Source organism: Loxodonta africana, chromosome 8, assembly GCF_030014295.1.
Source record: "Loxodonta africana isolate mLoxAfr1 chromosome 8, mLoxAfr1.hap2, whole genome shotgun sequence".
In the NCBI taxonomy this organism is placed as follows: domain Eukaryota; kingdom Metazoa; phylum Chordata; class Mammalia; order Proboscidea; family Elephantidae; genus Loxodonta; species Loxodonta africana.
Window position 1 is genome coordinate 91379696 of NC_087349.1, and position 25578 is coordinate 91405273.

The 25578-nt window shown below is 42.5% G+C and overlaps 1 protein-coding gene and 1 long non-coding RNA gene across 23 annotated transcripts in view; one reads left to right on the forward strand and one right to left on the reverse strand.

Moving 5' to 3' along the window:
* NOD1 (nucleotide binding oligomerization domain containing 1) overlaps positions 1-22076 on the reverse strand; it is a 92404-nt gene extending 70328 nt beyond the window's left edge. For 20 of the 22 annotated variants that reach the window (XR_010322743.1, XR_010322745.1, XR_010322744.1 and 17 more), the window contains exon 1: positions 21944-22076. The gene's annotated coding sequence lies outside the window, so the exon portion shown is untranslated. Of the gene's footprint in view, positions 1-14344; positions 14430-21943 lie in introns of all 22 variants that reach the window. The other 2 variants (XR_010322737.1, XR_010322734.1) reach the window with 2 other exon arrangements.
* Positions 22077-22100: 24 nt separating this feature from the next.
* On the forward strand, positions 22101-25066 carry LOC135232251 (uncharacterized). Its single transcript, XR_010322746.1, has 2 exons — positions 22101-22478; positions 22720-25066. It is a non-coding gene; the product is annotated as an uncharacterized LOC135232251 (long non-coding RNA).
* Positions 25067-25578: the final 512 nt, after the last annotated feature.

The following is a 25578-nucleotide window of genomic DNA, read 5'->3' on the forward strand; positions in this document are numbered from 1 at the left end:
TTCTCAAAGTGCTACCGTAAGTGGAAAATTGGAACTCTCATCCATTTTTGGTGGGAATGCAAAATGGAACAGCTGCTATGGGAACAGTTTGGCGGCTCCTCAAAAGGTTAAACATAGAACTACCATGTTGTTGTTGTGTACCTCGAGTCAATTCCAACTCATGGCGACCACGTAGGGCATAGGATTTCCTAGGCTGTAATCTTTATAGAAGCAGACTGCCAGTCTTTTCTTCCCCAGAGCTGTGGGTATGTTGTTGTTAGATGCTGTCAAGTTGGTTCCCACTCACAGCAACCCTATGTACCACAGAATGAAACACTGCCCGGTCCTGCACCATCCTTACAATTGTTCTTATGCTTGAGCCCATTGTTGCAGCCACTGTTTCAATCCATCTCGTTGAGGGCTTTCCTCTTTTTCACTGACCCTCTACTTTACCAAGCATGATGTCCTTCTCCAGGGACTGGTTCCTCCTGATAACGTGTCCAAAGTTAAGTGAGGGGAAGTCTCGTCATACTCACCTCTAAGGAGCATTCTGGCCATACTTCCAAGACAGGTTTCATCGTTCTTCTGGTAGCCCACCCAGTGCCATCGAGTCAATTCCGACTCATAGTGACCCTATAGGACAGAGTAGAGCTGCCCCATACAGTTTCCAAGGAGCGCCTGGCGGATTTGAACTGCCGACCCTTTGGTTAGCAGCCGTAGCACTTAACCACTACACCAGCAGAGTTTCCATGGTATATTCAATATTCTTCACCAAAACCATAGTCCAAAAGCATCAATTCTTCTTCAGTCTTCCTTATTCAATGTCCAGCTTTCCGATGCATATGAGGCAATTGAAAATACGAAGGCTTGGGTCAGGTGCACCTTAGTCCTCAAAGTGACATCTTTGGTTTTTAACACTTTAAAGAGGTCTTTAGCAGCATTTTGCCCAATGCAATACATCGTTTGATTTCTTGACTGCTGCTTCCATGGGTGTTGATTGTGGATCCAAGTAAAATAAAATCCTTGACAACTTCAACATTTTCTCCATTTATCAGGATGTTGTTATTGGTCCATTTGTGAGAATTTTTGTTTTCTTTATGTTGAGGTGTAATCTATATTGAAGGCGGTAGTCTTTGATCTTCATCAGTAAGTACTTCAGGTCCTCTTCGCTTTCAGGAACCAAAGTTGTGTCATCTGCATATGGCAGGTTGTTAATGAGTCTTCCTCCAATCCTGATGCCCTTTTCTTCTTCATATAGCACAGCTTTTCAGATTCTTTGCTCAGCATACAGGTTGAATAAGATGGTGAAAGGATACAACTCTGATGCACACCTTTCCTGATTTTAAACCATGCAATATCCCCTTGTTCTGTTAGAATTACTACCTCCTGGTCTATGTACAGGTTTCTCATGAGCACAATTAAGTGTTCTGGAATTCCCATTCTTCACAATGTTATCCATAATTTGTTTGGATCCACACAGTTGAATGCCTTCACATAATCAATATAACACAGGTAGACCTTTCTGGTATTCTCTGCTTTCAGCCAAGATCCATCTGACATCAGCAATGATTTCCATCGTTCCACATCCTCTTCTGAATCCGGCTTGACATTCTGACAGTTCCCTGTCGATGTACTACTGCAATGATTTTTGAATGATCTTCAGCAAAATTGTACTTTCCTGTGATATTAATGAAATTGTTCGGTAATTTCTGCATTCTGTTGGATCACCTTTCTTTAGAATGGGCACAAATATGAATGTCTTCCAGTTGGTTGGCCAGGTAGCTGTCTTCCAAATTCCTTGGCATAGACAAGTAAGCTTTTCCAGCGTTGCATCCATTTGTTGAAACATCTCAACTGGTATTCCATCAATTCCTGGAACCTTGTTCTTTGTCAATGCCTTCAGTGCAGCTTAGACTTCATCCTCAATATCGTTGGTTCTAGGTCATGTGTTACCTTCTGAAATAGTTGAACATTGACCAATTCTTTTTGGTACAGTGACTCTGTGTATTCCTTCCATCTTCTTTTGATGCTTCCAGCATCATTCAGTATTTTTTCCTCATAGAATTCTTCAAAAAAAAACTCACGGCATGAATTTTTTCTTCAGTTCTTGAGAAATGTCGAGCCTGTTCCTCCATCTTGGTGTTCTAACTCCAGGTCTTCGCTCATTTCATTATAATACTTTGTCTTCTTGAGCTGCCCTTCAAAATCTTCTGTTCAGCTCTTTTACTTCATCATTTCTTCCATTTGCTTTAGCTACTCCACGTTCAAGAGCAAGTTTCAGAGTCTCCTCTGAAATCCATTTTGGTCTTTTCCATTTTGGTCTTTTTTTTCCCCTCTCTGTCTTTTTAATGACCTTTTGCTTTCTTCATGTATGATGCCCTTGATGTCATCCCACAACTTATCTGGTCTTTGGTCATTAGTGTTGAATGCATCAAATCTATTCTTGAGATGGTCTCCAAATTCTGGTGGGATATACTACTTTGGCTCTCATGGACTTGTTTTAATTTTCTTTGGCTTCAACTTGAACTTGCATATGAGCAATCTATGGTCTGCACTGCAGTTGGCCCCTGGCCTTGTTCTGACTGATAATACTGAGCTTCTCCATCGTCTCCTTCCACAGGCGTAGTCAATTTGATTCCTGTGTATCCCATCAGTTGAGGTCCATGTGTATAGGCGTCATTTACGTTGTTGAAAAAAGGTGTTCACAATAAATAGGTCACTGGTCTTGCAAAACTCTATTCTGGGGTCTCTGGCAACATTTCTATCACTAAGGCCATATTTTCCAACTACCAATCCTTCTTTGTTTCCAACTTTCGTATTCCAATTACCAGTAATCATCAATGCATCTTGATGGCACGTATGGTCAATTTCAGACTGCAGATGTTGGTAAAAATCTTCAATTTCTTCATCTTTGTCCTTAGTGGTTGATGCATAAATTTGAATAATAGTCTTATTAACGGGTCTTCCTTGTAGGCGTATGGATATTATCCTATCACTGACAGCGTTGTACTTCTTGAAATGTTCTTTTTGACAGTGAATGTGATGCCATTCCTTTTCAATTTGTCATTCCTGGCATAATAAACTATAAGGTTGTCTGATTCAAAATGGCCGATACCAATCCGTTTCAGCTCACTAATGCCTAGGATATCCATCATCAAGCATTCCATTTATTTTTTGCCAACTTCTTATTTTCCTAGATTCATACTTTGTACATCCCACGTTCTGATTACTAATGGATGTTTACACTGTTTCTTCTCATTTTAAGTTGTTCCACATCAGCGTATGAAGGTCCTGAAAGCTTTACTGCATCTACATCATTACAGTGGACTCTACTTTGAGGAGGCAACTCTTCCCTAGTCATATTTCGAGTGTCTTCCAACCTGAGGGGCTCATCTTCAGGCACTGTATCAAATAATGTTTTGCTCCTATTCATAAGGTTTTCACTAGTCAATTTTTGCAGAAGTAGACTGCCAGGTCCTTCTTCCTAGTCTGTCTTAGTTAGAGCTAGCATATAATAAATAGTAATTATCATCTCCTTTAATCTTTTACATCATCTTACTTAACCCTAGGGGGCAGAGGTCATTATTACTGCCCATTTATGAATGAGGAAACTGAGGCAGGCACACACAGGTTAAGTAGCTCCTTGCCCTCACAAAGTTTACAACCTGGCAGGGCAGATAGACACAGACAAAGAATTTCTAGTGTGGTGAACAAGCCAGTGGACTGAGAAGGGTAGGGAGCCAGGGAGTCTGGAGTTCTCCTGTGGGCTTCCCTGGGCTCTAGCTACCATGACCACAGAGGAGTTGGCCCCACTAAAGCCCTCTATGTTGAAGGTGACAAGAAGAATTGATTAGAGCCCCTCTTTCTTCTTCTTGTCAGGTGCGATCAAGTTGGCCCCCAACTCATGTTGATGCCATGCACAATGGAACAAAACACTGATGGTCTTGTGCCATCTCCATGATTGGTTGCAGATCCGAATGATGTGGTCCATGGGTTTTTTGTTTTTTTCATTCAGAAGTGTATTTTATTCAAAATCAGGAAATGCCCATTGGCACCCCACTGCCAAGCTTCACTAAATATTTCAATAGGATTTGTAGTTTTAACACCATTTTGGTTGGAGAAAAGGGAACTTTTCAGTGTGTTTCCCAAATAAGCAGCTTTAGTTACAATTAATTAAGGAAAGAAGCTGGGTGAATATATTGACATGGTCAGGTTTCTCTAAACAGAAACATAAGATCTGCTTTAAAAGCAGGGGTGATTTGATGAGCTAATTTTGTCAATAAGGGCTTCTTGCAGATCACTGCGCCACCAGGGCTCCTCAAAAAGTTTAGGATCATTAAAACTGCAAGTCATTGGACTGAAGTCGTGTGCATTAAGTTTGAATGCATCTGTCTTAGCTTCCTAGGGCTGCTGTAACAAAATGCCACAAGGTAGACGTCTGTAAAGACCAGAAAGTTTACTATCTCACAGTCCTGGAGGCTAGAAGTCCAAATCAGGGTCTCAGCCATGTTGATGCCTTCTGAGGGCTCTGAGAGAGGAACTGTTCCATGCCTCTCTTCGAGCTTCTGGTAGCTGCCAGCAATCCTTGGCGTTTCTTGGCTTGTAGAAGCATCTTCACATGGCGTCTTCCTCCTGTGTGTGTCTTCTTCTTTTATAAGACATCACTCAGATGGGATTAGGACCCACCCTACTATGGTATGATCTCATATTAACTGACAATATTATCTTCAAAGACCCGATTTAGAAATACGGTCACATTTACAGATACCAGAGTTAGGATTTCAACATATCTTGTTGGAGGACACAATTCAATCCATAACAGCATGAAAATTTGTAATTATGCGCTTAATGTCTCACTTCCCCGCTGGTCTAACTGTCCCATGAGGGCATGTAACTCTGTCTTCTCAGTGTTGTATTGCCAGTATGTAACACAGTATCTGGCACATAGTGGGGGTTCAGTAAATATTTAATGTTTGTTGAGCAAGTATGCAGATACACCATTCAGTGAGGTTTCAACTAGGCTGAATAACTCAGACAAGCGTCTATTCTGTCGTTGGCTGACATGGCTTTAAGGAATAGGGAAAAGCCTTGCATGGGATGAGAAGAAACATGGTCACATGCATTTACAAACTGTTGGTTCTGAATCGGAGATAAGTATACTTCTCATATTTTGAACACAGGTTTAGACAATGAAAGAACACATCATATTTCAGATGCTTTATGGATTGATTCGCATGCCGAGTTTTATCTTTCTCTCAGGTAAGAAACTTTATTCTTAGTAGTTCTACCAAGGTGTCATATATAGTGCAGCCAAGCACTTTAACCATTGTACCACGAGGGCTCCTTCATATACAGTAGGTTATGGAAATAAGCCATTTGAAAAATTCTGCCAGTTGAGATTTGCTGGGCTGCCTCTCAATGGCTTCCTCTTGGTCAATAATGGCTATAGGCCAAGCTGGAGCTTCAGTAATTGAATCCACCCATTCAGTGTTACGTACAACTCATGAAGAACTGGCCTTGAGTAAGCAGTGGCTTGGACTACTGCCTGCCATTTCGTAACCAAACAAAACCCATTGCCATCGAGTCAATTCTGACTCATAGTGACCCTACAGGACAGAGTAGAACTGCCTCATAGAGTTTCCAAGGAGCAGCTGGTAGATTTGAACTGCCGACCTTTCAGTTAGCAGCCATAGCTCTTAACCACTGCACCACCAGGGCTCTACCATTTCTTTTTTTAAAAATAATTTTTATTGTGCTTTAAGTGAAAGCTTACAAATCAAGTCAGTCTCTCACATATAAACTTACATATACCTTACTACCTACTCCCATTTACTCTCCCACTAAAGAGTCAGCCCGCTCCCTCCTTCCAGTCTCTCCTTTCATGTTGGTCCATAGGGTTTTCACTGGCTGACTTTCAGAAGTAGATCACCAGGCCCTTCTTCCAAGCCTGTCTTCATCTAGAAGCTCCAATAAAATCTGTTCAGTATCATAGCAACATCCAAGCCTCTACTGACAGAGGGGTGGTGGCTGTACATGAGGTACACTGGCTGGGAATCAAACATGGATCTCCTGCATGCAAGGCAAGAATTCTACCACTGAGCCACCATTGCCCTCCCACTTCTCTTAGGGAATTTTAATTTGAGACACAGAGAGAGACACAACCGGCATACAACAACAACAGAGACACAGGTCCCAGTAATCCACAGCACATGAGTGGTGGCCCAGGCTGCCTACTGTTGGAGGATGATAGGCCTGGGGGGCCGTGGAGGCTACTTCCCTATTTCCTTCCTTCCTTGTGAAACCTTATAATAAACTCTCATGAACAGAAGTAACCTCAGTGTGCCTCTCGTTCCTGCAGCCTAAAAAAAACTAGCAAATATCGGCCATTCAGCAGGAACCTCATTCTGTGCAAAATCATTCCAGAAGAGGCAGAGTTCAGAGGTCACCCTATCGACAAGGTAAATACGAGTGTTTACTGCCAGGAGAAGGAAACAGAATTTGGCCTCCATTCAAACTGACAGGGGGCTAGATTGAGAACAGAAACCTCAGGAAAATCACTTCCCAGAATCCACACTGGCCTCATGACTCCACTCTTTTAGACATCCAATTACTGGGAGTCATTACTCACTTTTTTTTTTTTTTTTTAATTTCAAAATAAATTAGGGTGTTTTTCAAAAATTGGTGTTGCAATACCAGCAGAAAAGATTCCTAACAGATCTGATCTTATTCCCTAAAACATTCTTTAACAACATAGCAGATGTTAACTTAGAGTTAAAACCCGAAGTTTTCTTAAACAGTGAACTCCATACAATCAGGCCATTCTACAAGTATTTCTGCCATTGATACCTTCTGCACGTAGGCTGGAAACAAATGCAAACATAAACACAGCAAAGGCCAGCTTTGCTGGTGTCCAAATTATACGGAACCTGACACAGTGCCAACAGCCTTTGTTCTTATTTTGACCGTCCTTCCCCAAGCTCTGTTCACATCTTGAAATTGGAATTCCCAAACAGGCTGCTGTCCTCTGGAACCTTGGAGGCCACAGGAAAAAGTCAGTGACTTTATATACACAAAAAATGACTGGCTTATAGGATATTACTCTATTCACTGTGGGAAAGTTTTCATAGACTTTCCTAACCCTTCCTTGGAAAACAACACACTGACTGAAGTATGCTGTTCATTTAGTAGTTCAGGTTCTCCTCCTAGGTCCCTGGTAGGATTACACTTCCCTACTCCTTGAAGGGAGTCCCTGAGTGGTACAAATGGTTAAAATGCTTGGCTGCTAAAAAAAGGGCTGGAGATTTGAGTCCATCCAGAGGCACCTTGGAGGAAAGCCCTGATGATCTACTCTCAAAGAAATCAAACACTGAAAACCCTGTGGAACACAGCTCTACTCTGACGCACAGGGGGCTGTCATGAGTTGGAGTCAGCTCAGTGGCAACTGTTTTCACCTTGGAGTTCTGCTTTGACTCATGAAACGTGAGCGAAAGTGGCAGGAGTTACTTGGGGCTGGAAGAATTGGGCATCGGTGCATAATTTATCAGTACACAATCATCACTCTCTTTTTCTTCTGGCATCAGGATTGCTAACAAGATGATGGCTGCTCTATCAACCTAGTCCATGATGGACTACGATGAGTAGAGCTTCTTGCTCACTTGGAATGGGTATAGAGTATCAGCAAAAAATATTCGTTTGTTCTTTGAGCTACTAAGATTTTGGAATTTTCTGTTAGTACAGCACAACCTAGCCCATCCTGACTAACAAAATAACTTTGGATTCAGAAAAGTATTCAGCACATTAGGGAACTAAGACTCAGAGGGTGATGTGGGTTGTCCAAGGCCCAGACAGCTGGTTGGAAGCAGAGCAGACACTATCAAGATGCTCAGCCCAGGATGCTTTCCACGGCTCTCTTTATTCTTTCACAGGACAACGCAGTTTCTACAGGATAGAAACCCAGTACCTTAAAGGACCATGGCAAAGCTGAGCCACTACACTTTTTTCCAGATACCATAAAACTGACATTTATTTAGTTAAGAATTAAGATAAGTTAAAATAAAACCATCATTCCCTGCCTACCTCAAACTTGGAAGTAACCTATTACTAATTTAATAATTAGTATAAGTGTAAAAAAATAAGAAATCTAATTTTTTAAACTACTTAAGGATACATGGGATATATGGTTACCTGTCCACTTTTTCCAGCTCTCAATTTCTTGGAACTCTGAGTTCCCATCAAAAGTATCTGCTGACCTCCAGAAGGGACTTGTGTAATGGTGAAAGGTGAAAGAAACATTTGTTGAAGCAAAATAGCTGGTATAGAAGACATGTCAGGTAATGCATCCAGGAAGTGTGACTGGGTAAAACTTTTGTCTCTTTTGGCTTTTGCAGAGCTAGATAAGCCTTGTAAGTATACTTATGGCTTCCTACGTGACAGTTACGGAGCCCTGGTGAGTTTGGTTTTTGTGTGAGTGTCATATTTGGAAAACCAGAGGTGCGCAATGTACCCCAATGGAAGGTGCCCTGCAATATAACCTGCCACCCTTGACCAGTGGGGCAGGTGGGTACCCATCAATCATAGTGGCTGAGAACCCCCCTGAGATTTGTGGTAGCCATGTATCCCCACATAACATTTCTCAAAATCCATATTTCCAACAAAAATTTAAACACACTCCATGACTCAGCATGCTTCCATTAATGAAGACACATGGTATCAAAAAAAATTCAAAGCAGAAAAGTATTGGGCCTTAAAAGGGTTAAAAAGAAGAAGGCAGAAATAGATGTAGCCAGGAAAGCCACACAAACTCTTGGTAGTGCTGAGGTTACAGCATTGCTTGCTCTCCCTTGTGTCTGGGTCCCCAAGCCCTGCCTCTCACTCCACCCAGCTACTTGCTTTCCCACGAGAACCACAGCCATCTCAACCTAATCCACAGCTATTATTTCCATCAGAATCATTGGGTAGGTACCATTTAAAGTTAAGCAAACATAATCAGCAATGAAAAGAATGTGACAGATGGGTAGTGGCTGCACACGAGGTATACTAAAATAGAAAGTTCTTCAAGACATATCATCACATGAAAAATGCAAGTTGCCAAAAGAAACACAGAATATGATATGATTTTTATAACTTGCACACATCATCTGCCCCACAAAACACACAAAATACTATATATTTTCTAGAGACATACATTTGTGGATATAAATGCAAAGAAAAGATCAATCTAGAAGACACTATATGTGAATAGAGATTACCTCTAGAAAGAGAAGATCACTAGGATTGGGGTAGTACTTTCAGATTTAATGTTTTAATTGTTTTATAAGGATAATATATTCTTTATACTTACATAATTAAAAATTATTTTAGAGCTTTTTTAATCATCAGGATACCCCCAACTATCTTGAGGCAAATCACTGCAATGTTCTCAGCAACCAACCTGTTCTATGGAACTTTAACTCCCAACTCAAAGAGCCTATCCCCCTAGAAAGAAAATGCTCAGGGGCCAAAAATGAGTCCCTTTTAAACTAAATGATGGTTCATTAAAACCAAACAAACTTAGACGGCAAGTTAAGCATCTTTTTTGTGCACATGTAAATAAATGAAAAGCTCTTCCTGGTTTAATGAACCAAACCCATAGTCATTGGTTCCAACTCATAACAACCCTACAGGATCAAGTAGAACTGCCCCATAGGGTTTCCAAGGAGCAGCTGGTGGATTCGAACTGCCAACCTTTTGGTTAGTAGCCAAGTTCTTAACTACTGCACCACCAGGGCTCCTAGTTTAATGAACTATCGTAGTAAATCCAATGGGTTTGTGGGTGAGGATAGTTTTATTTTGTTTCCCATTTACTAGGCTGTCAACTCATGGTATTGTCATTAAGTGTGGTTTGACAATAAGGAAACTAAAGTGAAAAATCAATCACCACAAAAACAGTACAGACAGAAGAGTCAATAACGCTGACTTTCAAGTGGATTTTTTAAATCACCTCAAGAAATACCACATAAACATTTGAGATTCTTTCCCCTTTCTGTAAAAAGTACACCCTATCACTGAAGTCTAACAGCCAACGTTGTTGTTGTTAGCTGCCTTGACTCATGGTGACCCCACGCACAATGAAACAAAATGCTGTTGGGTCCTGTTCTATCCACATGATTGGGTTTGGATTGGGCCACTGTAATTCATAGAGTTTTGATTGGCTAATTTTTCAGAAGTAGATCACCAGGCCTTTCTTCCTAGTCTATTTTTATCTGGAAGCTCCGCTGAAACCTGTTCATCATCAGAACAACACGTAAGCCACCACTGACAGACAGGTGGTGGCTGCACATGAGGTACCTTGGCCAGGGATTGAACCTGGGTCTTCCACATGGAAGCCCAAAATTCTACCACTGAACCACCACTCCCTCAACTCAGGCAATACTAGTGCCCATCTCTGGCAAAGCCACAACTTTCCATACACAGCTTGGGCTTTTAAACCATTCTGTCCACCACAGTCTTGGAAGAGTAGATAATTGATTTTTATTTATTGAATTAAGATTTAAGATAAACTAAAGACATCATTCCCTGTCTACCCAAAGTAGGCACCTGCCTACCTTAGAGATGATGTTACCCAGACTGCAAGATATCAGAATAGGCCCTGCCAACCCTGATCAAAGAAACCCTGGTGGCGTAGTAGTTAAGTGCTATGGCTGCTAACAAAAGGCTCAGCAGTTCGAATCCGCCAGGTGCTCCTTGGAAACTCTATGGGCAGTTCTACTCTGTCCAATAGGGTCGCTATGAGTCGGAATTGACTTGATGGCACTGGGCTGGGTTTAACCCTGATCAAAACCCACAGCATAACTTAAACAGATATATCCATGAACACTGAGGGCCATATCTGGATTCTCCTTTGGGAAACTACTTCTCTCTTGACTAAGATTTCATTTTGGTGAATATAATCCATAGCCTCCTCAGACCAGTTTTACAAGTGAGGAAGATAATTATACCGTATTTGTTGACATGATCACATGGATATTCAGGGATAAAGTGATGATGCGACTGTTATGGATTGAATTCTGTCCCCCAAAAATGTGTGTCAACTTGGCTAGGCCATGATTCCCAGTATTGTGTGATTGTTCACCATTTTGTCATCTGATGTAATTTTCCTGTGTGTTGTAAATCCTGCCTCTATGATGTTAATGAGGCAGGATTAGAGGCAGTTATGTTAATGAGACAGGACTCAATCTACAAGATTAGGTTGTATCTTGAATCAATTTCCTTTGAGATATAAAAGAAGCTGGCAGAGAGACGGTGGGACCTCATCACCGCCAAGCAAGAAGAGCCAGGAGAGCACGCATCCTTTGGAACCGGTGTCCTTCCACTGAGAAGCTCCTAGACCAGGGGAACGATTGATGACAAGGATCTTCCCCCAGAGCCAACAGAGAGCAAAAGACTTCCCCTGGAGCTGGCACCCTGAATTTGGACTTCTAGCTTCCTAGACTGTGAGAGAATAAATCTGTTTGTTGAAGCCATCCACTTGTGGTATTTCTGTTATAGCAGCACTAGACGACTAAATGACTCCCATTCCAGCATCCCTCAAGTTGCCCAACAATGAGATGGGTGGGCTAACCCATTCCAAAAGTAATCTAAAACCAAACCCAGTGCCATCGAGTCGATTCCAACTCATAGTGACCCTGTACGACAGAGTAGAACTGCCCCATAGATTTTCCAAGGAGCGCCTGGCAGATTTGAACTGCCGAGCCTTTGATAATCTAACGTGATGCCAATACCAAGCACAGTTCTATGCTGTTCTATAGAGTTGCACAGAGGATACACAAAATTGGTCACATTGGGCCCTACTTTCCCTGCTGCATAAGCCAAAAAACATTAGCTAAATTATACTTTGAGGCTTTGGAAACTAGATAGACTCAAGCTACCATTCTTTACTGGGCCTACCTGGAACCTTATCTAATGGGTTTTTTGTTGTTGTTGTTGTTTTCTTGTTTTGTTTTATTTTCTTAAGAAATTGAACCTGGAAAACGAGCCAGTCTTATATGCCTCTGCCACACCAAAAAACCCCTGACAGCATCCTCTGCAGAAAAATTGAGCAGATGGATGAAGCTACAACTATTATTTGAAGTTTTTAAGCTCCATTAACACTCATTTATTTTATGTATCTGAAAGCCCTTAATCCCTCAGAATATCGAACCAAAACCAAACCAAACCCACTGTGGTCGAGTCGATTCCGACTCATAGCGACCTATAGGACAGAGTAGAACTGCCCCACAGAGTTTCCGAGGAGTGCCTGATAGATTCAAACTGCCGACCTCTTGGTTAGCTGCCATAATTACTTAGCCACTACGCCCCCAGAATTTCGAAGCAGATATAAAAGTGAGTCAATCTCTGTCTCTGTCCTTCTGTCTCTCTCACACAAAATTTCCACACAGTTTAAACCCCAGACACACCAACACTGCCACACTGCCTACAAAGGAAGGAATGCAGACACAAATGACCTGAGCACTGGGGAGGGACCAGGATGGAATGCAGACATCCTTCCCAGTGGCCTGGGTGTTCTGGGAAGTCAAACGTCCCACCCCACATGCGTCAGAGCCCCACATCTTTTTCTTTGGGCTAGAAAGCCCTGTTCAGGGCACAGGGAGAGCCAAAGGCTGGCCTCTCACTTCTCTGCTGGAACCATGGACTTAGGAATGGAAGAGAATACTGCTCAACTCCCTCATTTTAGAGAAGAGGAAACTGAGGCCCTGGGCAGGGAGAGGTTTGTTCAGAGTTAAACCCGGAATCAACTAGAACAGAACCTGGGTGTCCTGGTACAAGTCAAATGCTTCTTTTGTTTTCTGGCTAGGGTAGTAAAAAAAAAAAAAAAAAATTTTTTTTTTTTTTAGGGTAGAGTCTCCAACCCGCCTCCCAGCAGGAACTGACGCTTGTCAGAATGGCAAAGGGGCAGGGGTAGTACCCAACTCCGTCCTTCCCTAAGCCCATCCCTCCCCACTGACAACTCCTATACTACTTTGTCCCCCTCCCTCAGAGGAAACGGCACTTTCCTAAATGGATTATTCTCCCTTCGCGTACAGTGCAAAGGGACAAGACTCTAAAGCCAGGTTCATGGTTCCATCCACTAGCTGTGTGATTTAGAGAAATGACTCCGCCCTTTCGTGCTTCTGTTTTCTTATGTGTAAAATGCAGATAATGACGGTACTACCTCACTGGATCTCTGTAAGGATTAAATGAGTTAATCCACATACAGTGTTCACAACAGCACTGGTTATGTAGTAAGCACTTCTCATGATCAAGGAGACAGTGGTCTAGGCCAGGCTTCCTGTCTGGTTCATCTTTGAGGCCCAGCGTTTGACCGCAAGGGATGCTAGTCACTGTGACCTCAACACATAGAAGATGCTAGATAAAAAATTATTGAATGAATGAATCTGACACAATGCACTGCATATAAAACCAACCCAAACCAGTTGTCAGTTCCAACTCATGGTGACCCCATGTGCATCAAAGCAGAGCTGTGATCCATAGAGTCTTCAATGGTTGATTTTTTGGAAGCAGACTGCCAGGCCTTCCTTCCAAGACATCTCTGGGTGGGCTCAAACTGCCAACCTTTAGGTCAGCAGCCAAGCATGTTAACAATTTGCACCCCCCAGGGACTCCACAATGCATGTAATACAGCAGGTGCTTAATTAGTGCTCAGGGGCAGTGGCAGTTCAGTGGCAGAATCCTCACCTTACATGGAGGAGACCTGAGTTTGATTTCTGGTCAGTGTACCTCATGCATAGCCACCACCACCTGCCAGTGGAAGCTTGCGTGTTGCTATGATGATGAACAGGTTTCAGTGCAGCTTCCAGGCTAAGGAAGACTTGGAAGAAAGGCCTGGTGATCTACTTCTGAAAAATCAGCCAATGAAAACTCTAAGGATTACAGCAGTCCGATCCTGTTGTACATGGGGTGACCATGAGTTGGGGGCTGACTAGACAGCAGCTAACAACAGTAATTAGTGCTCACGGAAGGAACACGTGGATAATGCACAGATTCACTTAGGGGATATCACTTGCTAAGTTCATTAGCAATTTATTATTATAACAGCACCATGGTGGCACAGTGGTTAAGCACTTGGCTGCTAACCAAGAGGTTGGCAGTTCGAACCCACCAACCACCCCACGGGAGAAATATGTGGGAATCTGCTTTCGTAAAGATTACAACCTTGGAAACCTTATGGGGCAGTTTTACTCTGTCCTATAGGGTCTCTATGAGTCGGAATCGACCCAATGGCACACAATAACAAGAAGTTTATTAGTAGATAAATTCAGATTTGCAACTATCAGTGTTTTCTATTGCCCTAAGGGGTGGCGCAAGCAGTTTGCGATCAACTACTAACCTAAAAAGTTGGCCGTTTGAACCCACCAAGTGATCCCACGGAAGAAAGGCCAGATGATATGCTTCCGTAAAGATGACAGTCTACCCTGTAACACATGGGGTTGCCATGAGTCAGAACCGCCAGGAGTGTGTTTAAGACAAATTTAGCTGCTATCCTAAAACGTTTAACCAAAACCCAGCCCTCAATTTGCAAAGCACTGTCTGTACATTTCACCTATTGCTCTGTGACGATATCCCCAGTGTGCCTTATGAGATTGATATGCAATAGCTGATTGGCATTTTCCTGGTTTTATCCATTCTCAGACAAACAAAGTTCCAAAAACACCCTACTCAGTATTCATCTCTGTTGTAGGAAGCAATTAATAAAAACATCTTAGTAAAGAAAGCCAACAGAAAGCAGCAGAGCCTTGAATCAAAAACCCTGCTCCCGGAACTCTGTAAGTGCTCAGGCTGAAGAAAGTGCTACAGAATAGGCAGGTCAGGAAGCCGGAGGACATCTGGAGATGGAATTTAGGGCTGATACACAGAGTGTTCGGGGTTTCTGAAATGAAAGGCACTCCACAAGAACAAAATATATCAGCCACCACAAGAGGCTTGAGTTGGAACTTGGCCTTGAGTAAATAAACACTTCATTGATTGCCGGCCAAAATGCTTAGCTGAAGACTTTTATCAACCCCAGAAATACAGCTCTGCAAAGCGCAGGAACACATCAACTCATTAAAGACAGGGAGGTGCGGCGGCGGGGGTGCTGGCACCGAGAGCTGAGCGGGAGGAGCGCTCACCGAGCGGCACGTGCAGCGGTTAAGAACATGGGCTCTGGTCAGACCCTACGTATAGCATTTACTGTCTGACTTTAGGCTCCTTATTTAAACTCCTTGAGCCTCTTGTGTCATCTGTAAAAGGGGATAAATAATAACCACCTCATAGGGCTTTTTTTAGGGCTGTTGGGAAGATTAAACTCAGCTAAAAACTACTTAAAGTCCTTGGACTAGTGCAGTGAATACTAAATCTAAATCTGGGCTATTATTGTTTAGGGTCTACCAGGCCAGACACATCACTATTTCTTTTGATCTGATTAAAACCTTAAACCAATCCCTCCAGCTAGGTAGTTATTCCCATCTTACAGATACAAAACACTAAGGCTACTGAGGGTTAAGGAGCACTGGTGGCACAGTGGTTAAGAGCTCAGCTGCTAACCAAAAGGTCAGCAGTTCAAATGTATCAGCTACTCCTTAGAAACCCTAGGGGGCAGTTCTACTCTGTCCTGTAGAGCCACTATGAGTCAGAATCAACTGGACAGCCATGGATTTTTTGTACAGAGGGTTAAGGAATTTGTCCAAAGTTGCACAGTTAGGAGATGGTAACACCAGCCAAGTGATTACCATCATCTCTATCATCATCATAATTACCATTTACTGAAAACTTGTGAAACACTCAAGACTTTTCATATATTATCTCATAAAACCTTCAAAGCAACCCTGTAAGAGAATTATTATTATAACTATTTTCCAAAGGAGGAAACAAAGGCTTGGAGAGATTAAATATCTTGGCCGATGTCACACAGTTAAAGAGCAAAACAGGGTCTTGATCCCAGTTCAGACTAACTCCAAAACTCATGGCTTTTTCCATTTAAGTCTGTCTGGTGTTTGTTACAGATCTCATATCTCCACTTGAAATCATCAACACACCTGATTTCATATTAAATATAAAATGCTGGCCTTGTTAACAGAGTCCAAGAATGGTCCTCTCAATGAAGGGGTCTGTTTTCCTAAACTGTACAAAATTAGCATATCCTCAAAGAAAAGCCTAGCTTCCTTTCCAGAAAGTTCCACTCAGTTCTTTCTAGAACATTTGGTTTGGTGTCACAGACTGCAATTTGGAAATGTATTAAAACTAATCATGGAAAGTTTTTAGTCACTAGACTTTTAATCTTTTGGGGAATTAGAAAAACACAAATATTCTTCTCAGCAAATTATCATCTGCTTTTTTTTAACAGCTCTTCGGAAACCCTGGTGGCGCAGCGGTCAAGTGCTACGGCTGTGAACCAAAGGGTCAGCAGTTCAATTCCACCAGGCACTCCTTAGCAACTCTATGGGGGAGTTCTACTCTGTCCTTCAGGGTCACTATGAGTTGGAATTGACTCGATGGCAGTGGGTTTGGTTTTTTTTTTTTGGTTAACAGCTCTTCTACCATGTAAGGATTTTTCCTTAGCAATACATGACTGCCCTACCCAATCTCACATGTGGCTTTGAAAATATCTGTCAAGTCACTGCATTCTCCCACTTCATCTGATCCTAACCTATATGATGGTGATGATACAACAGAAGGGTAAGGGATATCAACACTCTGAAACAAATGTGTATTGTTGTTGATGTGTGCCGTCAGGTCGATTCCAACTCCTATTGATCCTATAGGACAGAACAGAACTGCCCTACAGGGTTTCCTAGGCTGTCATCTTTATGAGAGCGGATAGCCAGGTCTTTTCTCCTGAAGAACCACTAGTGGGTTCAAACTGCTGACCTGTGGGTTAGCAGCCGAGTGCTTAACTACTGTGCCACCAGGACAATGTATAATACAGTGAATTTTTATGTTTTATCAAAATATTAATCCACCAAAGTCTGGTGCTAACTTTGCAATTACCTGACCCTAATGCAGATCTATCTTAGTCCTTTAAACTATACCAGCTGCTGTTGACTGGGTTCCAACTCATGGCGACTCCATGTGTGTCAGAATAGAACTGTGCTCCACAGAGTTTTCAATAACTGATCTTTCTTTACTTCTTTTATTATTTTAAGAAATATAGATAACACAACATTTGCCAATTCCACATTTTTCAGTTGTACAATTCTATGAAACCAATTACAGTCATGTTATGCTACCATCGCCAATATCCACTGCCACGTTTCCCATCTCCATAAACACAGGCTCAATGCTAACTAAAGAAACATTCCTCTTTCCCCTTTCCTTCCACCCTGGTAACCACTGTTAAACTCTTTTTTCTATAATTCGTCTATTTTAAGAGTTTCATATCAGTGAAATCATACCTTATCTTATCCTTTTGTGATTGACTTATTTCACTTATCATAATATTTTCAAGGTTCATCCATGTCGTGGCATGTATTAGGATTTTGTTTCTCTTTATGGCAGAGTAATATTCCGCTGTATGCATGTACCACATTTTGTTTATCTGTACTTCTATTAATGGATACTTGGGTTGTTTCTACCTTTTGGCTAATATGGATAGTGCTGCTATGAACATTGGTGTATATATGTCTGTTCATGTACCTAAAAGTGGGGTTGCTAGGTCATATAAGCAAATTTTTGAGGAACTGCCAAACCATTTCCACAGTAACTGTACCATCTGCATTCCCACTGGCAATGTATGAAGGTCCCAATTTTTCCCCATCCTCACCAACATTTGTTATTTTCCATTTTTGTGGGGTTTTTTGTTTTGCTTTATCTTAGCAATCCTAATGGAAGTGAAATTGTATCTCATTGTAGTTTTGGTTTGCATCTCCCTAACGGCTAATGACATTGAGCATATTTTCATGTGCTCATTGGCCATTTGTATATCCTCTTTAGGAAAATGTCTATTCAGGTCCTTTGCTCACTTTTCAAATGGGTTGTTTATCTTTTTCTTATTAAGCTGTAGGAGTTCTTTACATATTCTGGATATTAAACTCCAGTCCAATATACGGTTCCCCCAAATTTTCTCCCAGTCTCTAGGCTGTCTCTTCACTTTGTTGGCAAGGTCCTTTTATGTGCAGAAGTCTTCAATTTTGATGAGATCCTGTTTATCTGTTGTGTCTTTTGTTGCCGCATGTCTAAGAATCCGCTGTAGGTCTAAAAGGAGTATCCCTATTTTCTTCTAGAGTTTACGATTTTAGGCCACACATTTAGGTCTTTGATCTATTTTGAGTAAGTTTTTGTGTGTGGTGTGAGGTATAGGTCTAACTTCATTCTTTTGTATGTAGATATAGTTGCCCCAGCACCATTTATTAGACAATTTTTTCCCCATTTGATGGATTTAGCACCCTTGTCAGAGATTAATTGACCATAGATGTGTGTGTATAACTCTATACTGTCAATTCTATTCCTCAATGACTGGTTTTTCAGACGTAGATAGCCAGGTCTTTCTTCCAAGGCACCTCTGGGTGGACTCAAATCTACAACTTTTCAGTTAGCAGCCAAGCATGTTAACCATTTGCAGCACCTAGGTACTCCTCCTTTAAACTATATTTTTCTATAATTTAGAGAAAAACGACAACTCAGAAAAACAAATTGCAAAGTGGTAGTTTACTACAGAATAACCAATTCATTTTAAGGACGTGTAACAAAGAAAATTGCCTTGCTGGCTCTAAAAAAGTACATCACTCCTTAGGGAACACTACCCCATCAGAAGGGCAAAGTAAGACCTCAGAGTGACAGCATCCCCATCCGTCTAGTAAGCCAGCTGGTTCAGTGGCTCCAGAGGCTGAGAGGATGGCAGTCGGGGAGGGGCGGTGGGGAGCTTATCTTGGCCATCCCTATGTTCCTACATGGTAGTCTCTGCCCACAGTTTGCCCTGAACTAGTTCCCGATAAAACACAAGGAAGTCTTGATTTGACAACGTTTTATTCTAGCACTGAGTAAAAACCATTAATGAACTAAAGTGGCAAGCGACTACTCATCTCCTGTCAAGTTTGGAAAAAACGCTTGTCCTTGGTGAGCATTTGATAAGCCAAAGAGGAGTATTCCTAGAAACAAGCTCAGGCTTTTGAGGTAGAATGAAAGGAGGCCCTTAGCACAACTTTCTCCAGAAGATAAAGGAAAACACTACTTTAGCAAACTTGAAAATCCCTACAGCTTCTGCATGACGCAATTCAGCACAAGTACAAACTTCAGCTTCTACCCCCCCATCCTGCCTAAAATCCCCAAAATGGAAGAAGCATAGAAGAAACTGGTAACTTAGACCTGAAATCCTAGGTTGGCTTAGATTTTGAACAAATATTCAAACTTTCTGTTTGCTTGTTTTTGTTTTCACAGACTTTTTTTGTAGAGCAGTTTTAGCTTCACAGAAAAACTACACAGCAAGTACAGAGAGTTTGGAACTTTTTTTCTTTTGATGAAAAAGATTTTAAAAAGATTTTGATATTAAGTATTAGTGATTATTGCACATACATTGTAAAAACACTTGACTTTTTTTATACCTTTATTACTACACTGTTTACATTTCCAATGTCTAATCTAATCAGTGCTGCTGCTACTATCAAAATGACCAAGCAGCTCTTAATGAGTGCCAACGACACACATGGTGGGTACCAGGGTAAACGGCTGAGCCGAGCACGGGCATGAGCAATTGAAGGATGAGTTCCTCCTTCCCCAGATTCCTGACTGTTCTTGGTCACTGCAGAAGTTCTCACTGCTCCTCAGGCCAAGAGACATGAGTGGAAACAGAAACAGAAAGGACATGGTCTGAGGAGCTGCCGGCAGGAGTGCCACCTGGGCCCACATCAATTCGGAAACCCTGTAGACAGCCTAGATTTCATGGGAGCCCATTTTTTTGACATGCATCGCAGTGGGGTGGAGAGTTTCAAGAACAAGGGCCAATTTTTTTCATCAAGAAATCCATTCCTGTCACATGGGATGAAACTGTATCCAGAGCCATTAACAAGCCCTCCAGGGGTTATGGGAGAAAAGGAAAAGCTACCCCTGGTGGCGCAGTGGTTAAAGTGCTTGACTGCTAACCAAAAGTTCAGTGGTTCAAACCCACCAGCTGCTCCATGGGAGAAAGCTGTGGCAGTCTGCTCCCATAAAGATTAGAGCCTTGGAAACCCTATGGGACAGTTCTACTCTGTCCTATAGGGTCACTATGAGTCGGTGAGTTTAGTGGACTGAGATTCCAGACCTCAAAGCACCCAGAGGCTGGAAGAGGAAGAAACTATGGTGCCCTCCTCTGAGCGGAGGCAGCAAGACAGGAGACGAGGAGAATGGAGCTTCAAGGGAGGCATTTTCTGGGCAAACACTCCTCCTCACAGTGGCTGCACTAAATAAACATTGTCAGACACACATCACCACTCCTGTGGCTGAAAGCTACTGCTTACAAAGCAGCCATCACGTGCCAGCGAGGAGTTTGATAGACATGATCTCATTTACCTATCTTAGCCCCTTAACTACTTATATCCCCATTTTACACGTAAGAGGAGGCTGGGAGAGGTCAAGTAACTAACTCGAGGTCACGTATAGAACTCACAAGTGATGGAATCCGAATATGGGCCCAAGTTTGAAGGGCTGCAAAGCTTGATCTTATTCCTACATTCCACAAAAACAAAACCCTTCAAGGTCCTCTCTTAGCACTTTTCTGTTGTTTTAAATCCACCTTTCCTAGCAGCTTGGAAACCCTGGTGGCATAGTGGTTAAGAGCTATGGCCGCTAACCAAAAGGTCGGCAGTTCAAATCCAACAGGTGCTCCTTGGAAACTCTATGGAGCAGTTCTACTCTGACCTATAGGATCTCTCTGAGAGGGAATCAACTTGACAGCAACGGGTTTGTGTTTTGGGGGTGTTAGCTGCTTGGCATATGTAGTAATAGTCTGTCGGGTGGCCCTGCTTGCCTGGATTACAGCTATCTGCCCCCAGCATCTAGGCACAGGGAGGGTCCACCCTGTGATGCCCACACCTCTCCAAAATTTATGGTAGAGTTCTCTGGACGTGGAATATCTTCAACACAGGACTTTAAAAAGGAGGGGTAAACCTGACCCTGCAGCACGCACACCCTCTACCTTCATCCTTAAATAGAAAGCCTAGCTCTTGTCAAGGCCATGGGTTTACTGGTTTCCACCAACTTAATTTCAAATGCCAACAATCAAGGCGTTTCCCAGCATGCAGAAAAAATGTGGCAACCTAACCTATCCATCATTCCTTATGTTTTTCACAATGTGCCTTAAGTTTGTGTGCATATCTGGGGCTTGTTTTGAACATGATGTTCAGGCGACCCTGTCAAACATTGTTTTATCCCCCTTCTTTGCTCCCTGGGAACCCAGGGGGTGTGTCCGCTCCCAAGTCCCGAGGGCCGGGCCGAGCTAGAGGCTGGGAACGGCCGACGCGCCTTCAGGCTGGACTCGAATCAAGGCCCCTGCCCTGCCTTTCCACCTTCTCTCGGGGGTCACACTTTGATTACTGGCTCCCAGACTGGCTGCACATTGGGATCAGTCGGGTTGCTTTAAATAATGCAGAGGCCTGAGTCCCACTCCCAGAGATTCAGATGGAGCTGGTCTGGGCTGCGGCTGGACATCCAGATTTTACAAGCGTCCCTGGTGATTGTAAGGTATAGCCACAGCTGAGAGTCCCCGCCTTAGACCACAGTAGAATGAACGACTCCACTGACGACGACGTTTATCCTTCTGAACTGTCGCTGCATTCCTCAAACTCCCGGTGTCTCTGCCTTGTTCCACCCGACCTCTCCCAGAGCAGCGTCGCATTCCGCCCGCTCGCAGGATCCCGCCCCCCGGGCGCCTCCTCGCTCTCCATGACCAGTAACTCTGAAAACTTTTGCCCAGCGCGAATCCCCCATCTCCTACCTCCACCCCACAGTCCCTGAGACTTAACTTGCTGGAGCTTACTTGGCCGCCAGGTTTGCAGATCCCGCAGTTGCTGGGAGAGCGAGGGACGCCGGGGAGCGCGCCAAGCCTGGGGCGCAGAGGCCTGGGAGAGCCGAAGCCTCGGAACGCGCCGCGCCAGCAGCTTCGCAAGGGGCAGGGCCAGTGCGGCCGCCTTGCTGGCCCGGAAAGGGAATTGGCGAGACTGGGAGCTGCCCCCGAGTCCCTCTGACCACACCCCCGAGCCGCTGCCAGCTGCGCCGAGGTGGAAGCCGGGCCTGCGCCGGGAGCGGGAGAGGCGGAGCGCAGAAAGTTGCCTCCGGCAGTCTTAAGAGGTGCTCTGTGCCGGATTTGGAACGACTAGCGGCACCGCGCAGGACGTGCGGGCAGGCCCAGGAGTTCGCCCAGAGGTGACACACTTGGAATCCCAGTGGGAACTCGTCAAGCCAGTTCGGCCGCGGCCGCCGCGAGCTCAGGCTCATCGCCCAAAAAATGTCAGCCCAGTACTTGGAACCAGAGCCAACGCCTAGGCAGGACCGTGAAACTCGGCTCCTCACAGGTACATTCAGACGTACCACAGGCTCCCCGATGAAAACTAGCTAAGAAAAATCATCTTTTTATAACAAAACATGTGCTTCGATTTATAGTTTTTAAAATCTAAACTTTTCTTCCTCTCTTAAATCTGTTCTCGGCAGGATATATTGTATATTCTATACATTAAACTGTAATGACTTGTAAATATTTTTTTAAGCGTATTAATAAATTTCCCCAATAAAATAGGTTTTTTTTTTCCTTTCAAGTTCTAAATGGTGGAAGTCTACATAAGGCCTAAAGATGGTACAAAAAGCTCACTCACTTACTCACACTAAAGACGTACATTCAGTCCTATTATTAGTCACACTCATGAAGACTGGATTTCCCATCCAAGGCTGCCTTCTGAGAAAAGGGAAGACTGTTCATAACTGAAAGTGAAATTGATAGTATGCAATGTGCAAACTTGCGAACCCCAAAATAAAGAATCAAAAGATACTATATCTCCCGGTTTACCCTTATATGAGCCTCTGATAGAAAAAATAAAAAAACATTTTTCTTCTAGGATTCTGAATTTTATCTTCCATACCTTTTATTTAACCTCTTACAGATTTTCTATTTCCTTGTTTCTCTGGCTCAATTTGGAGTAATTTCTTAAATTCTATCTTTTAGTTCATTAATTATTTTGTAGATATTTGAACCTACTGTTTAACCCATAGGCTGAATAATGCTCCCCAACCCCAAAGATGCCCTAAGCCCAGAATGTATGAATAAGTAAGGTTACATGGCAATGGAGAATTCAGGTTGCTGATCAGCTAACCTTGAGATTGGGGACATTAACCTAGACTAACAGGGTGAGCCAATATAATCACAAAAAAAAAAAATCACAAAGGTCCGTATAAATGGAAGAGGTAGGCAGAAGAAGGAACAAGAGAAATGGCAGCCTGAGAAGGACTCCGCCACAGTGATGACTTTGAAGATGGAGGAAGGGGGCCATGAGCCAAGGAATCCAGGCAGCCTTTAGAAACTGGAAAAGGCAAGGATACTGATTCTTCCCTAGAGCCTCTGTGAGGAATGCAAGCCTCCAGAAGGAACACAGTCCTACTGAAACTTTGATTTTAGCCCAGGGAGACCCATTTTCAGACTTCTGACCTCTAGAACTGTAAGATAAATTTGTGTTGTCTTAAGCAACTACCTTTGTGGTAATTTATTATAGTAGCAATAAGAACCAACACCACCCACTTAAATTCTTAGTTTCATCAATGATATATTTACTTTCTAATACTTTTTTTTTATTTTTGCTTTATTTCTAGTTTTCCTGGTCATTTTTATGCTCTGCTGACACTTTTGGAGTTTAGTACTGTTGTTGTTAGTTGCCATCGAGTTAATTGCGACTCACGGCGACCGCATGTGTGCAGAGTAGAACTGTGCTCCATGGGGTTTTCAAGGCTGTGACCTTTTGGAAGGAGATTGCCAGATCTGTCTTCCAAGAAGGTCTTTGAACTGGTTCTTCCTAGTTCAATCTTGGCTGAGGAAGCAAAACTGTAATAGACTCAAAGTTCGTAAAAATTTTGGTGAAACTGAACGGGAATTACAAGTCAAGACCCTGCTAGAAGGTAATCTCCCTCTTAGGAAACAAAGGCCATGTTTGCATTGCACGGCAACCAAATCTCTTGATAGTTGGATTTTGAGCAGAGTTGGAAACAGCAGTGTCCTGCTCAAAGATGGCAGCCGGCCTTGCCGCTTTCAATGTGTATCACTACCACAGTCCTGCCAATACTCCAGTCTCACACATCAGGCTCCTGAAGGCGCTCACTACACCTCCTCTGAGTCTCCCATTTCAGGGCTTTGACCCATAATTTTTCCAGTTCCAGTTATCATTCCAGATCACCCAAATTGTAAAAATTTGGATCTGTTCCAGTTTCATTTCATTAGCCATGACTGAACTGGTTCAAAGCCCTGCTTCTGAGGCCCTCTGGGTGGGTCTGAACCACCAACCTGATTCCTCACATTCTATTCTTCTTTTTCAAAGTTGTTTTACTTATTCTAGTAGTCAAGCACTAAATTGTTTGCACCACCCAGTGGCTTCCTGGTCATTTTTAATAGTCTCTTATTATTTGTGATTCCATCATTTTATTTTTATAAAATATTTCATAAAAAAGTTTTTTGTTTAAACTTTTCATTTTGAGATAATTTTAAATTCTCATGCAGTTGTAAGAATAAATGCAAAGATCCTGTTTACCCTTTACCCAATTTCCTCCAATGATAACATCTTGCAAAACTGTAATATGTCACAACCAGAACATGCACATCAGTAACAGTCGAGATACAGAACACTTCCATCACTACAAAGATCTTTCATGCTGTCCCTTTATAACCGAACATATAGTCCTATGTGAACTTTTATGTCTGGGTTCTTTCCCTTAACATAATGTTTTTGAGGTTCATCTACATTATAACATGTATCAGACTTCATTCCTTTTTTATGGCTGAATAATACTCCATTTTATAATCAGTTCATCTATTCATCCATTGATGGACATTTGAGTTGTTTCTATCTTTTGGCTATTGTTAACATGGCTGCTATGAATATATGTGTACACGTATCTGAGTACAGTTGTTTGGGGTATATACCTAAAAAAAATATATACCGAGGACTGTCCAATTACTGCTCTAGCACTATTTGTTGAAAAAGCTACTTTTCTTCTATTACTTTCTAACCTTTGTCAAAAATCATTTGGGCATATTTTTGTGAGCCTGTTTCTGGGGTCTGTGTTCTGTTCCATTGATCTATGTGTATATCCCTTTGCCAATGTCACAGAGTCTTGCAATTGGGTAGACTGATTCCTTACATTTTTTCTTTTTCAAAATTGTTTTACTTATTCTAGTTCCTTTGCTTTTGTATATAAATTTTAGGAAAAAATCGTCTATATCTACAATAAGCCTTGATGGAATTTTGATAGGAATTGAGTTAAACCTTTATATCAATTGAGGGGAATTGGCCTCTTTACTATGTTGAGTCTTCCAATCCATGAATATGGTATGTCTCTCAATTTATTTAGACCCTTTTATTTCTTTCATCGGTGTTCTGCAGTTTTCAGGATACAAGACTTGCACGTGTTTTATAA